Source organism: Triplophysa dalaica, chromosome 10 (assembly GCF_015846415.1).
Source record: "Triplophysa dalaica isolate WHDGS20190420 chromosome 10, ASM1584641v1, whole genome shotgun sequence".
In the NCBI taxonomy this organism is placed as follows: Eukaryota; Metazoa; Chordata; class Actinopteri; order Cypriniformes; family Nemacheilidae; genus Triplophysa; species Triplophysa dalaica.
In genome coordinates, this window is record NC_079551.1 from 12,161,041 (window position 1) to 12,175,638 (window position 14,598).

A 14,598-nucleotide genomic window follows, 5' to 3' on the forward strand; every position below is an offset into this window, starting at 1 on the left:
GCAAATAAATTACTGAGACAATGTTAAACAAGTAATAATTATATTCACTATAACAATTAGAGTAAATTATGAATTAAGTAAATTTTATTTATTTTTCTTTGTAAATAAGACTCGTCACTTGACTTGCAAAGGTTACTCTCTGCTGTCTCAGATGACGTCATCTCTGTCATGTGTCCGTAACTTCAGTCTGTTGTTCGCCTGTGAGACGTAGATTGCAATTATCAACGCCACCGGTAATGGCCGCTATCATTTACTGAACCCTTTTGTCCTGTGACAGCAACCGTAGCTTCTCTAATGGGAAGGGGAGGGGGGTGGAGCTGAAACTTACACACAGAACCTTTAAATGTCAGATCTGAATGCTGATGAAATGTTTTCATGTGGATTTGGTTTAGATATACATCTTTACAGTATATACCCTATAAATGGACCGAATCAAAACCCAGATCTCATTTCGGTGCTACTAAAATGCTGACTGAGCTGTTGATTGAGACATTTGCCCTCACGTGAAAGAAAGTCAGAAAGCTCTGATATTACAAATCCAACACATCTTATATGATACAATCTGAATTACGGACAAGTTTGGATGTTTTTTAAATTTGAATTAAATGAAAACTAAAGAAATTTCAAATCACATGAGCCAAAATTGTATTCACAATAGACCATAGATAACAGCAAATGTTTAAACTGAGAAATTGTACACTTTTATCCACTAAATTAGCTCATTTAAAATGTAATGCCTGCTACAGGTCTCAAAAATATTGGCACGGGGGCAACAAATGGCAAAAAAACAAGCAGTTTTGAAAAGATTCAGCTGGGAGAACATCTAGTGACTTATTCAGTTAATTGATATCAGTTGTGTAACATGATGAGCTATAAAAAGGGATGTTATAGAGAAGCAGAGGCTCTCCAATCTGTGATAGACTGCGTAAAAAGATTGTGGAATACTTTAAAAACAATGTTCCTCAACGTCAAATTGCAAAGGCTTTGCAAATCTCATCATCAACAGTGCATAACATCATCAAAAGATTCAGAGAAACTGGAGAAATCTCTCTGCGTAAGGGACAAGGCCGGAGACCTTTATTGGATAAGAAGTCAGTAAGAAAAAACGACCGTAGGAGGGAAATATTTATCACCCGAGAAAAAAAAACTTCCACTTGAAATCTGGAGATTTTCCAAAAAAATTCAACAGAATTATTTGTTGTCTGTTTTCTTTCAGATTCCAACAGAGGAGAAGAGTTGAGGGAGACAAATGAGCTTCTGAGGAAAATAGTCTGCAGTAATTGTGATGTGTCTCCAGTGTAACATCAACATCACAAACCATGGGCGGAAATCTCATTTATACGGAGCCCTTTTGGGGACATGGTGATGGAAAAAAATGAGAGGGAAGAGAAAAATATTTTTTAAAGCTTTTGCGTTATCTCGCAAAACTTTTGCGTTCTCTCGCAAACATATTTGAATTCGGACAAACACTTCCTGTTTAGATTAGATTCAACTTTATTGTCATTACACATATACAAGTACAGTGTAACGAAATGTAGTTTAGGTCTAACCAGAAGTGCAATTAGCAAGTGCAGGATATACAGTGTGAATAAATACAGAATACAACATTAGGGGAATATATTTAATGTCCTGCTGGCTGAGTTTGAGACTAGCTCCTTAAACATTGGTTTATATATGCAGATTCCCGAACTAATAACTAGTGAACTAAACGTTCTTATAACACAAATGATACCTCATTCTACGTAACGTAAACAATGAACATGAACTAAATATTTTAACAAAACGAGCCCGAGGCGGGAGCCGGCTGAGACAAGACCGAAGGGATCCTCTATAAAGGGCAAACCCAGAAGATCATTAGGCTACTCAAAATAGTAATTCACTTCAGTGCTACATAATGTAGTATAACTAAAACCAGTTTAGATTCAGCAGGAGGCCATTAATGTGTAATCTGAATTTGGTGAGACTACAGTCACAAAAAATACTGTGTCTTAATTGAGTGGATGCGGGCCTGTATGTATGTTTCGCACGTTTTGTCCCTGTTGTCCTTCCGTACAGTGACGACATCTTTATGCGATGCGAGACTCCGTGTTCTGCAATGTTGAAGACGCAAGAACCTGCGCTATTCTTTAATACTCTGTTAAACTATTCCTCACTTTCAGCATCTATAGTTGTGTAGTCTTTCTTTTTATTTGTAGTCTTTATGGGTATATTTGTGTCGGTTTCAGAGTTTTTGGTCGTGAATTCTTAGGGCGTCACACATCATGAAAATTCCTTTGCTCATTTTTGTTTCTTTAGTAACCAACGGTAAGTTCTGCAACTTTTATTCAACTTACTGGTTATATAGGCGTCTTTCCTTCACTCATGAGCACGACATGTTTTTGTATAAATATGAATTTTAGCCTTCTGTCTGCACCCTGGATGACCTTTTTTCTTTATGATGCAGTTTTTATAATATTTTGTGCATTTCTGACATCTTCGATGTTGATTCTCAGGCTAGGCCTAGTGTGTCCACATTAGAGGAGAGGAGACAGGGCTTGATGTAGGAGAGGAATGTGAAGAAGAGAGAGGAAATGATGAGAGTAGACAGGAGCAAGAAGAGAAGGAAGACCGAGGAGAAGATAAAACGCACGATAGAGGAAAGAATAGGTTAGGGAAGACTAGGAGAGAGTGAATAAGAGTGGATGAAAGTAAAGAAACTAAAGGACAAATCGATTCATTTAAACCAGACTCAGACACAAACTCTCACAGGAGTCTTTTTATAGATTTTATGTTGATGGCAACAGAGAGGGACATCCTCTTCTCTCTTGATTCTTATGTGATAATTGACAAAGTTGCAGAGTTATCTGTCAAAATAAGGTCCGCTTAACTTAAACAAACTCTCTTTGCGGCATCCCGTCAAAATAAAAGCCTGGTTGACTTGAACAAGTTATAATACACTCACATTTTACCACACCACCCCTTTGATTTTTTTTATAATTCGACCACAGAGTATATTGTTAACTTAAGCAAACTGAAAGTTAATGTGCTAGTAAAATTGTGCTACTTATAATAAAAAAATGAACTTAATTTAAGTAGTAACAAAAAGAAAAGAAAAAATAACGGGGCAAAATATTTTTTAGTTTAGAATAATGTTGAGTTCCCCCTCCTTTATCTCACAGTTCTTTAGGTCCACTGCACTGGAGGCTTGCCACCTGCACCACAACCACACCATTATATCCAAACTCCACTCCTCGGGACTCCCCTTCCAGAATGTTTTAGATGTGTATTAATTTGGAACACTCAACTCATCAGCTGGTTACTGTGTTAATTGTGGAGACTAATTATCGCAACTAACTAACATTCAGATAGAGAGCTTATGAGTTTAAAACATTACTTATTCTAGTAGTTTTATCTGTTTAAGTATGTTTGATCTCTTACTGTTTGTGTCTGCAGGTGTGTTTGGTGAGATAGTGTCAGTGAATGATGGAGGATCTGTTACTCTACACACTCATCTTACTGAACTACAGACAGATGATGTGATTGTGTGGTATTTTATGGGCGTTCTCATAGCTAGAATCAACAGAGAGGTCAACAGTGATCCAGTTTATGACCCTGATGTGAGATTTACTGACAGACTGAAGATGAACAATCAGACTGGAGATCTCACCATCACAAACATCACATCTGAACTCACTGGACTTTATCAACTAGACATCACCAGTAAAGAGAGCAAAACGGAGACGTTCAGTGTCAGTGAGTATTCTTTTACTTTAATAAATACTTTATTTACATAATTATTTAGCCTCCAAAATCAGAATCACAGTGTAAAGTAGAGCTTTAAAAGACAACATTCTTTGTAGACCCAAAACGGGTTGATAACTGCGTATTCACACATACAGTTGTGTTCAAAATTATTCAACCCCCACTGAAATTGATTGTTTTGGTCGGTTTGACATTGATTATGATCATTCAGTCATCCTGCTTACAATTAAATCGAAGAGGCACTTGTAGGTCAGACAAATATAACGTATTTGTAATGAAATAACCACAAATGTCTTTTCTGAGCTAACATCATTATCAGTTTTATTCAACCCCCAAGTGACATTCAATCTTAGTACAACATCCTTTTACAGTTATAACAGCTTTTAAACATGAAGCATAGCTTGACACAAGTGTCTTGCAGCGATCTACGGGTATCTTCGCCCATTCATCATGGGCAAAAGCCTCCAGTTCAGTCACATTCTTAGGCTTGCGCACTGCAACTGCTTTCTTTAAGTCCCACCAGAGGTTCTCAATCGGATTTAAGTCTGGTGACTGCGATGGCCACTTCAAAATGTTCCAGCCTTTAATCTGCAACCATGCTCTAGTGGACTTTGAGGTATGCTTGGGATCATTGTCCTGTTGAAAGGTCCAACGTCTTCCAAGCCTCAGGTTTGTGACGGACTGCATCACATTGTCATCCAATATCTCCTGGTACTAAAGAGAATTCATGGTACCTTGCACACGCTGAAGCTTCCCAGTACCTGCAGAAGCAAAACAGCCCCAAAGCATGATTGACCCCCCGCCATGCTTCACAGTAGGCAAGGTGTTCTTTTCTTCATAGGCCTTGTTCTTCCTCCTCCAAACATAGCGTTGATCCATGGGCCCAAACAGTTCTAATTTTGTTTCATCAGTCCACAGAACACTATCCCAAAACTTCTGTGGTTTGTCCACATGACTTTTGGCATACTGCAGTCGACTCTTCTTATTCTTTGGGGACAGCAAGGGGGTGCGCCTGGGAGTTCTGGCATGGAGGCCTTCATTATGCAGGGTGCGCCGTATTGTCTGAGCAGAAACTTCAGTACCCACATCTGACAAATCTTTTCTCAGTTCCTCAGCAGTCACACAGGGACTTTTCTCCACTCTACGCTTCAGGTAGCGCACAGCAGTCGAAGTCAGCATCTTCTTTCTGCCACGACCAGGTAGTGTTTCAACAGTGCCCTTTGCCTTGAATTTGCGAATGATGCTTCCTATGGTGTCTCTTGGTATGATTAACATCTTTGCAATCTTCTTATAGCCATTGCCCTTGCTGTGAAGAGTAATTACCTGTTCTCTTGTCTTCCTGGACCATTCTCTTGACCTCACCATGTTTGTAACCACACCAGTAAATCTCTAGAAGGAGCTGAGTATCACAGTCATTTTAAAGCTGCCTAATTGGTGCTTATTAGGCTTTATTGCTGCTCCCTGATATCCACAGGTGTTTTCAATACCTGATTGAAAACACTTCATTGAACCTCTGTTCTACAGAGTGTTAGTCTTTAAGGGGTTGAATAATTATGTCAATGAAGAATTCACAAAAGAAACATTTACTACTGTATTACAGAACTAATTGATGTCATTTTAGTTGCATATGGTTCTTTAAGAAGTCCTTGTAGGATTTCATTCTGAATACAATTACAAATGTACACTAAATTCCCTAAAACCATTCACAGCATTGGGGGTTGAATAATTTGAACACAACTGTATGATCAGCTAGTCTGGTCTGTTAAAAGGTATGTTAGGTACAAATCGGTAAATATAAAAAGTGCAAGTTGTGTGTTCGCATTGAACATTCCCAAAAAAAGAAGTGCACTTAAAATATGCTCTCATTCAACTGACAATAGGTGAAATGCTGGACATTTCATACACTTTGCAAGTCAGGATTTTACTCATGTACCACTTTGTAATAGTTTGTATACACAATATTGTGCTTGTCCAGGGAATCAGTTATACTCAAAGATCAATTTATAGCTCCCTCATACAAAGCATTTGAAGTGTAAACTTTAAGAGCAGCTCTGTAGTAGAAGTTCATGTATTTATATCTTCATAAATCATGATGCAGACACAGAAAATGTCTCAAAACTGCCACACATTATTAAAACAAGTTTACATTTTAAAACCGCAGCTAAATGATTCCTGATTCATTCATATTCATATTATGATTTGAATAAGATTTGTTACTATTTTCAGGTTATGTGACAGTCCATGTCATACAGTTTTAATGTCTAGATTCTGTCTGTGTTTTGCACATTTCAGAAATCATAGGGCCTTAAAAATAATGTTTTCACAGTCTGCAGCTCTGTGCCCCTCATACACCACAGACTTTTCCAGATTGCAAATATTTGAGTAACAGTCACACAGTGTGCTCCAGCTTTAAGTTTGTTTATTTTGTGAATTAAGACAAATATTTCTGCATAACTCAATTACTAAAAGAATCAACAGTGACTAATATTAGTTACACATTCTGTTTGTTCTGCAGGTTTGTCTCCTAAAGTGAAGATGGTGAAAGAGAGAGATTCTGTCTCTCTACACATTGATGTTACTGAAGAACAGAGAAATGAGAAGATACACTGGAAGATCAAACACAACAACTCTCTTGTAGCTGAAATCATTACAGAGAATAGAAAGATCTCAACACCTTTTATTGAAGAGAGATTCAGAGACAGACTGAAGCTGGATGATCAGACTGGAGATCTCATCATCACAAAAATGAAGAATGAAGACTCTGGACAGTATGAAGCAGATGTCACCATCGGACACACACACACTATACACAAGACATTCAGTTTCACTGACTCAGGTGAGGAGATCTCTTCAATATAAGTCTTTTCATCATAGTTTTCTATAAATCCATTATGTCAAACCCATTGTCCAATAAATCCGTCAGAGGAATATTAACGGTGTAGTGAGTCAATATTTGTTTTACTGACTCGTCATCATCTCAGTGCTGTTTCACACAAATACATGAAGTTTATTAACTCCTTCACATTAAAAGCTCTTTACAGTCCTGGGGCTTGTTTAAGAAAGGAGTTTAAGTGAAAACTATGTTTGTTAAGCCTGAAATGAGGGAAACTCTGGGTTGTCCGTTTAAGAATGCAAAGTAAGTCAACCCCATTTCTCAGTAGGACTTTCAACGATTTTTAAATAATCATTTAATCCAGATTGTTTGACCTCATCTGGATGGTTTCAGATCGTTGCCATTATTGCATATCTCTTTAGAAGACACAAGGGGAAGGTGTAGTGCCTGCATATTGCATATTTTAGTGTATATGTTGTATCCGAAGTATGATAATACCGGTAAAATGTACCAACAATCACTTTAGAAAGACGTTAAAGCATATACCATAAAAAACCTGTAGTTCATTAACATAGAAGTGAAATGTTATTTTAGTCTTGCAAGTGAGAAAAACAGACTAGAAGCTTTTGTATGACTGATAGCATTTCAATGGTGATTCAATTCACTCCTGGTTTTACACATTTTTTGCGGCTGTATTTTTATTGACATGTAAAAGCCTACTTTAAATATATTATGACCCCATTAAAAAGAAAAAATAACACGGCTCACGCAGAGACCATCTCAGTAACTAAAATATCCTATGTGCTTTTAGAGAGGATTTCTCAAAGGTTGACATTTTCATCTCGATGAGGCACCTTCCTCCATGCATGTCACGACCACGAGTCCCTATTTGCATGTGCCTGCTAAGGGTCTACATTTAAAATAACGAACTTGCTTGCGCCAGAGACATGAAACGTGAATCGCCACTAATTCTTATCACTAGAGGACCGATTGGGAGAAGGGAAATCAACCTTGTGTGTTGTGGCCATTTCAGATCAATTAAATCAAACCTCAGGAGTGACAAAGTCAGTGAAAGACTGACAGAATGACAAGGTACATCCACCGTAGTTAATGTTTGAAGACAAGAGATAGATATTTGGAAGAAGGCTTGTAGCCAAACAGATCTTCCCATTGACTCCCATAAGTAGGTAAAAATACTATGGTTGTCAAAAGTGCCCGATCACTGTTTGCTGTTAATGAGAACCATGTAAATCAGAAGAGGTGCACCTCTCAGAAAACTTAAGATGTTTAATTATATTATGGAGCATTGGGATCTTGAGACTAGGGCAACGTATTTATTTTTTATGAAGGTCTTAAATTTGAACAAAATCAATATTTTTCCCTTGGCTCCAAATAGTTGTCATGTGATTGGCTGCTCCATTGGTGTCATGTTTCGCACTTAAAAACTTGTGGAGGCCAAAAGCCTGAAGAAAATGACAATACAACCCCCTTATATTCAGTGACCATGGTAAATCGATGAGTCAGCAATCTATTGATGACGGCTTTTTGTGTTGTCAGGCACGCGTGTAACTCAAGGTAAACCTGCTCAGAGTTAATGAAACTAACCCATAACAGCTGTAATGGAACCTTAAACTCAGAGTTTCCTTTTTTGGGGTTTGTTAACCCAGAGGTCAGGGTTTATCTTAAAATTTGTGGAACTTCCTTTCTGGAATACACCCCAGGTCTATGATGAGACTGACAGATTCAGTTGAATTCATGAAGTCTCTCTCTGTCGTTACAGCTGGAGGTCTCTCTTCAGGTGCTATAGCAGGGATATGTGTTAGTGTTCTACTGGTCATCGCTGCTGTTGCTGTTGTTGTTGCTGGTGTGATTTACCAACGTCACAGATCGTCAAATTCAGAAACACAAGAGGGTAAGAATCACGTAGCTCTGATACATCAGCAGGAATATCATCATCTTTATTCTCCAATTCTTTTTATTGAATTTCAAAAGGTTTACATTATTTACTATGTTACTATTACTATAACCCGCAAGAAAAAAACAACCTCGCCAACAGTTTAAAAAGTTCCCGACTGTCCATGTACTTTAAACGTAACAAGACCTGGCAAGTCTCTGGATGGATGTATAAGTCAGTATAGTTAGTATTTTCACATTTGCAAAGAAAATGAATAACACAGCATTCTTCATTTGCTTTATGTAATGTTACAGAAGAACAAAATAGCCCTGTAGAATGTACAGCAAGTGTCTCCCTTACCTAATAATGCTCGAGACATTGCCATGGATAAAACATGAGTTTTGTGTTTTTCAATATTTGACGCAAACATTAGATAGTCAAGACATACGCAGCACTGCGCATTTGCACAATGTTGTTTTCAAATCTGTTTGAGAAAACACTCTGATTCAGAGTTCTTAATGTTTCCTCCTGATCGGATTGCTTTTGGTCTACACCACCCCTTTCAATCATATCGGCCTCAATCGGACTGATGAAGGTGTTCACATGAAGGCTCTTCAGTCTGATTGCAAGTGGATTATTTGATCATTGTCTCAGAACTTCCTGGATTTACATTTATGCCTTTTGCAGATGCATTACTCTACCAATTGAGCTGCAGAACAATAAGTGCATAAATATTTTAGTAAATGTTTGTCACTTTTTATTGATTTAATTATTTGACCTTTTTTTGTCTTACAGGTTCCAACAGTGCAAGTGAGTTAGAAGCCATAAATGAGAAATCCATCAGCTTCAGTGTTGTGGCGTCTTCAGTCTGCTGTTCAAATGCTCATCAAACTCACCCTCCATCTGCAAGCTCTCTGGCGTCTATCACAGCGGAACTCACCTAGGTTAAAAAGATTTCAGTAAAAATGTCCATTGTTCTCGGTTACAAAGAAGTACAGGAAATCAGCCTATTTGAACAAGTACACAGTAGGAAAGTTTTAGAGGTGTCGTGAAGTGGCCTTTTTATTATTTTTATACTGTCTGAGGTCAACTCTTCTGATATTCGTGTGGTTTTTACATTCAAAAACTCAAAATATTTTTTTTACGGGCGGTCCGCATTAAAGACTTAGTAGTTAATGCCCACTGCTATGATTTGATGACGATACTGGTGGACACGTAATGTAGGTTACACATAATCAGGGCATATCAAATGATCTCGAACAAAGCAATAGTCATGCATAGTACAAATATCTTTAACTTGCACAAGATTGCTGCGCCATTCCTGTCGGATGCAATATTGAAGGTACTGCATTGCCTTTTATTCTCAGTCTCTCTGCAAATCCAGTGTTTACCTGTGCCTTGTTTACAAAGTTAAATGAACCAAACAAGTTAAAATTGATTTCTTAATCACGACATCTTTAAAAGTACGCAAACTGAACGCATTAACAGTACTTGAATTCCTGGAATACTTGTAGTGCCTTACACTCTGACCGTTACATTACCACTAAAGTGTCATATAGCATGGTAGGAACATGAAGGAAACGTGCATTAAATATAATTGAAATATATAATATATATAATAGATGTGTATATATAGAGAAATTTAATAGGAAATCGACTTGGGTATTAGGTTTTCAATGTTTTGACTCTACCTGAACAATTTTCAGTTTGTTTTTTGTCTTTGTGCTGTAAAAACTGACGTTCTGCCTTTGACACTACTTTTGCCTTTGTGAGTTTGTTAATGATTGTATGTTGTCAGGTACAGTTTTTTTTTTTGTTGGATTGACTGCTGTTCATTTCAAACCCTTGACATAATCATTTAGTTTGTTTGAGAAATTTAGTCGTTTTGGGGAAATAATGTGATGTGAATACCTAAAAAATGTGAATACCTCAAAATTTGAATCACAACTTCATTAAAGGAAATTAGTGAAAGGGAGGGGTTACTTGTGACCATAGGTACACTGAAGGTGCTGCTACAAAAGGTTCTTTACAGTGATGCTTCCCCAAAGAACCACTTAAAAGTGCCTATTTATCACAAATTGGTGTGATTCTATATGGCCTCTAACTGCACACTCCTGCCAAAGCACTGTTTATTAATCACCAAACAAATGTCTGTAACAAACTTCACTATTTTGAGACAACTGAAATCGACTGTGCCATTGACTGACTGAAACCTGGTCGGTCTCGAACCTTGAAACCTTCCAATGCCTCATTCGCCATGTACTGAAAATTGAAACTGCTGGGTGACACAGCTGCCTGTGTTTTCTTCACAGCTTTTCTAAACTGTCAAACTTGCCAGAAAAACAAAAATGCCAAGTATTCAGCACTTTCGCGTTCGACTGCACACCGACTGGACTTAACCCAAAAGGGAATTCAGTCAATTAAGCTAGCTTTTGTTTTGTTTTGTTAGAGTAGTTTTAACCAGAACGTCTTTGTAATAGCTATTACTACATACTTAGGAAACGTTTGGTTCTTTTAGTTATTTGATGGTCTTATACAACTTTGTTGTTGTCATTGTTTTGTTGTTTAAATAAGCCATATTATTATTATGTGTTATTTTATCACTAATATGCAAATTCAGATCAAACATATTTATTTTAAGCATTGAGTTATTGTGAATGTAAATGTATTATACACCGTATTGATGTGTAACAATAAACTCATGCCATTTATAAATTTGATGTATTTTTGTAGTTCCTCTATGACTCCAACTTAAGTATCTGTACAACTTAATTTTTGATGTTTCAAAATGTTTAAAGTTAATTGATATTTGATAATAGAGAGAAAGAATATGCTTCAATTGCTTTGACTCCTCCACATCCCCCATAGGATATGATGCATAAATAAGAATTGACATTACTATAATAGATCAATAAACTGTATTATATATATTTGATAACTGCTGTTGTTTGTATATTTGGCCACAAAGAGGCGCTATAAAGACATTCATCTCCATCAAACTGTGTTGCAATTTCTCTTTGGCCTTAACCTATATGTTGAATCTGTCATTCTTTAGTCAAAACCTTAAACAAGTTTAGTTTGCAAATATCATACCCTTTATTTGCAAAACTAAACAAAATCTCTCAAAAAGATATTTGAAACAGTGATACACTTGTATTGCAAAATGGTAAACACAGTCGACAAAAGTTTAAAAATAAAAGGAGGATGAGCATCCAGCACACGACCCCAAGACCTGTAGCCTAGTATTCATTATTGAGCTTTTGATTACTATAGATTTGTTTACAATGTTTGAAAAGTGTATTTCTATGTACAAAAAGGTTTTTTTTCTGATTTATCAAAGTGTGTAATGAATGAGTTGTTATGCAACCCTGGATAACAAAACTTTTGTGTAATTTTTTAGAAATCGAGATGTTAACATCATTTGAAATCTGGATAATGAAGCTTTCTACTGATGTATGGGCTGTTAGGATGATAATATATGACGGAGATATAAAGGTTTGAAACCCTGGAATCTTAGGGTGAAAAGAATCAAAATATTGAGAAAATTGCCTTTGAAGTTGTTAATAAGAAGCTCTGTTACTGGCCATCCACTCACAACGATTAAAATTGTATATATCTAAGGTAGCAAATTAACTAAATGTCTTCATGGAACATGATCTTCACTTAATATCCTAATTATTTTTGACATAAAAGAAAAATCTATCATTTGGACCCGGACACTGTGTTTTTGAGCAAAGTAAGATGATTATTTTTTGACACAGTCACATCTACTGTAACTTACATCCGGTCTTTGAGTCTGTACATGAGCAACATTTAACACTTTTTAATGACAAACTTTAGCTTTTGATATAACTTTTGTCTTTTAAATCTGGGCTTGTATTCACAAAACATTTTAATATCTTAACATTTCTCCTAAATGTAGCCTATTAGTAAAAGCGTTTAGTAAAGAGTTATATTAACCCGTATAGAGTTCAGTTTTTCTTTATTAGCCGATAAACAAATACGTCACTCACTCACCAGTGACATTAATGAGGAATGTCCTGTGTAACATCAAACTTCTGCCGTTGACGTTCACTTCACTTATTCTCCAGATTGATCGAGTCTGATGTTTGTGATGTTCATGTGTCCGGTCTGATAATTCACTTCACAGTTCGTGAATCTCGAGTGAGTTAAACATCGCCATTGAACTTCCACTGTATGACATCATCTGTCTGTATTTTAAGACCAGGTTGCAGAGTGAAATAATCTCCCTCCATCAATGACACTCATTTCTGTCTCAACACAAAACAAACAAACAAACAAACAAACAAACAAACAAACAAAGAAACAAACAGAAACACATTACATGTATGACATTGTCAATAATTTCCAAATAGGGGAAGTTGACATATACTGTAGTGTCCAATCTACATCAAAATCTAAATGGTCATAATCAAGGTTGCGGATTGTAGATTTGTGTAAAATCGAGTTAAATGTGTATATTTATTACATTGTATATTGCATGTGCCATGTGTCAGGTTTGGATCACGTAGGTTCAGTAGTGCTGCCATAAATGTGAATTGTAAATACTGAAATATTCAAAAGATTGTTTAATTTTTAATATAATAATTATATATATAAATTAATGAATGTGTTGTTTGATGTGTTTACTGCTGTTTTTAATAACTGGACATGTTGTAACCTACACTAGGTAGGCTGAAGGTTAAACACTGAAATGAAACCTTTTTTAATCATAAATTACATCATCGAAATGCTGCTGTTGTTCGCTTCTGCGATATTTAACACATCTGAAGTTTGATCTTTCAACAAACAAGATCAAATAAACCATCAAAAATTATAATTTATTAATGCATACATTTTGGGATTTTCCTGAACAATATATTAACTCTTCACGGACTTTGAATCCAATGCTCAGAAGAGAAGACATGATCACTCACCGCTGACAGAAACTCTGAATGTCTTTTTCTTTTCTGTGCTGCCTCTGATTTGCAGTTTATATTCTCCAGAGTCTTCAGATGTGATGTTTTGGATGGTGAGAGATCCGGTCTGACGGTCCACCTTCAGTCTGTCTCTGAATCTATCATCGGGGTATTCTGCTGGACAATCTTCACATTCTTTATCAATCTTTGCTATAATTGTGTCTTTAAACGTCAACTCTAGATTAGATGCTCTCTTTATATCATCGGGATTATAGGAAGAGTGACAGATTCTCCCTCCATCACTGACACTTTAACATCATCAGCACCAAACACACCTGCACAAACAAACAGTTCAATGTGTTTGAAAATGGCAACTTTATTTCCTAAAACATACTTTATTTACTCAATATTCATGTTTAAAAGCAGCTCATGGCCGTAGTTCAGTATTTCAGTTTATTCACCGTGATTTCACTGCAGACACTGTGACACTGGATTAATTCACTACAAACTGGATTTTCATGACGTCATAATGGGAGATTCAAGCAAATTATAGCATTTTGTTTAAAAGAGTGAGAGAATATAGTAAAGTGTTAAATTGTAGAATGACAATATTGTTTTGTAAATAACAGGTGCTGATGGTAATCGAAGTCTGACTGAGATGCTTTGAGGTTTTGCTTAATCATTGAATGTGATATGAACGATCTCAGCCTTTCAAGACATTCTGGAACGACAAGTGATTTACTGTAAATGTGTTTTCTTTCTGTGATCCGGTGAAGAGCGAAACTGAAAGTGTTTGAAGGTGCACACAAGACTGTCACTCAAAGTGTTTGGGTAAAAAGAACAAAACTTGTTAAATGTGATTGATATACATGTATGTATTTTGCTGTAGACATCATCTGACTGAATAGATGAAGTGATGTTAGAGGATAAAATACGTGTTTGATGAATCTGAGCCGCACCCAAAACCCACATCCTCCCACCTGAGATAAACACCCAAAACATGTTTAACACCACACACTCTTAAACACGATTACATTTACGAGGCTACTTATTTAAGTATTATCTTAGTAGGCTTCTGCTATAAGAGCAATTCGTTTTTGACCGTTTTTTTGAAAAGCAATACAATAAATGTCACTCATCGTTCAGGATCAAAGAACAGAAGAGCATTAAGAGATTCTTCATGTTAATGTTTCTTTGATGTGCTCTCAGAC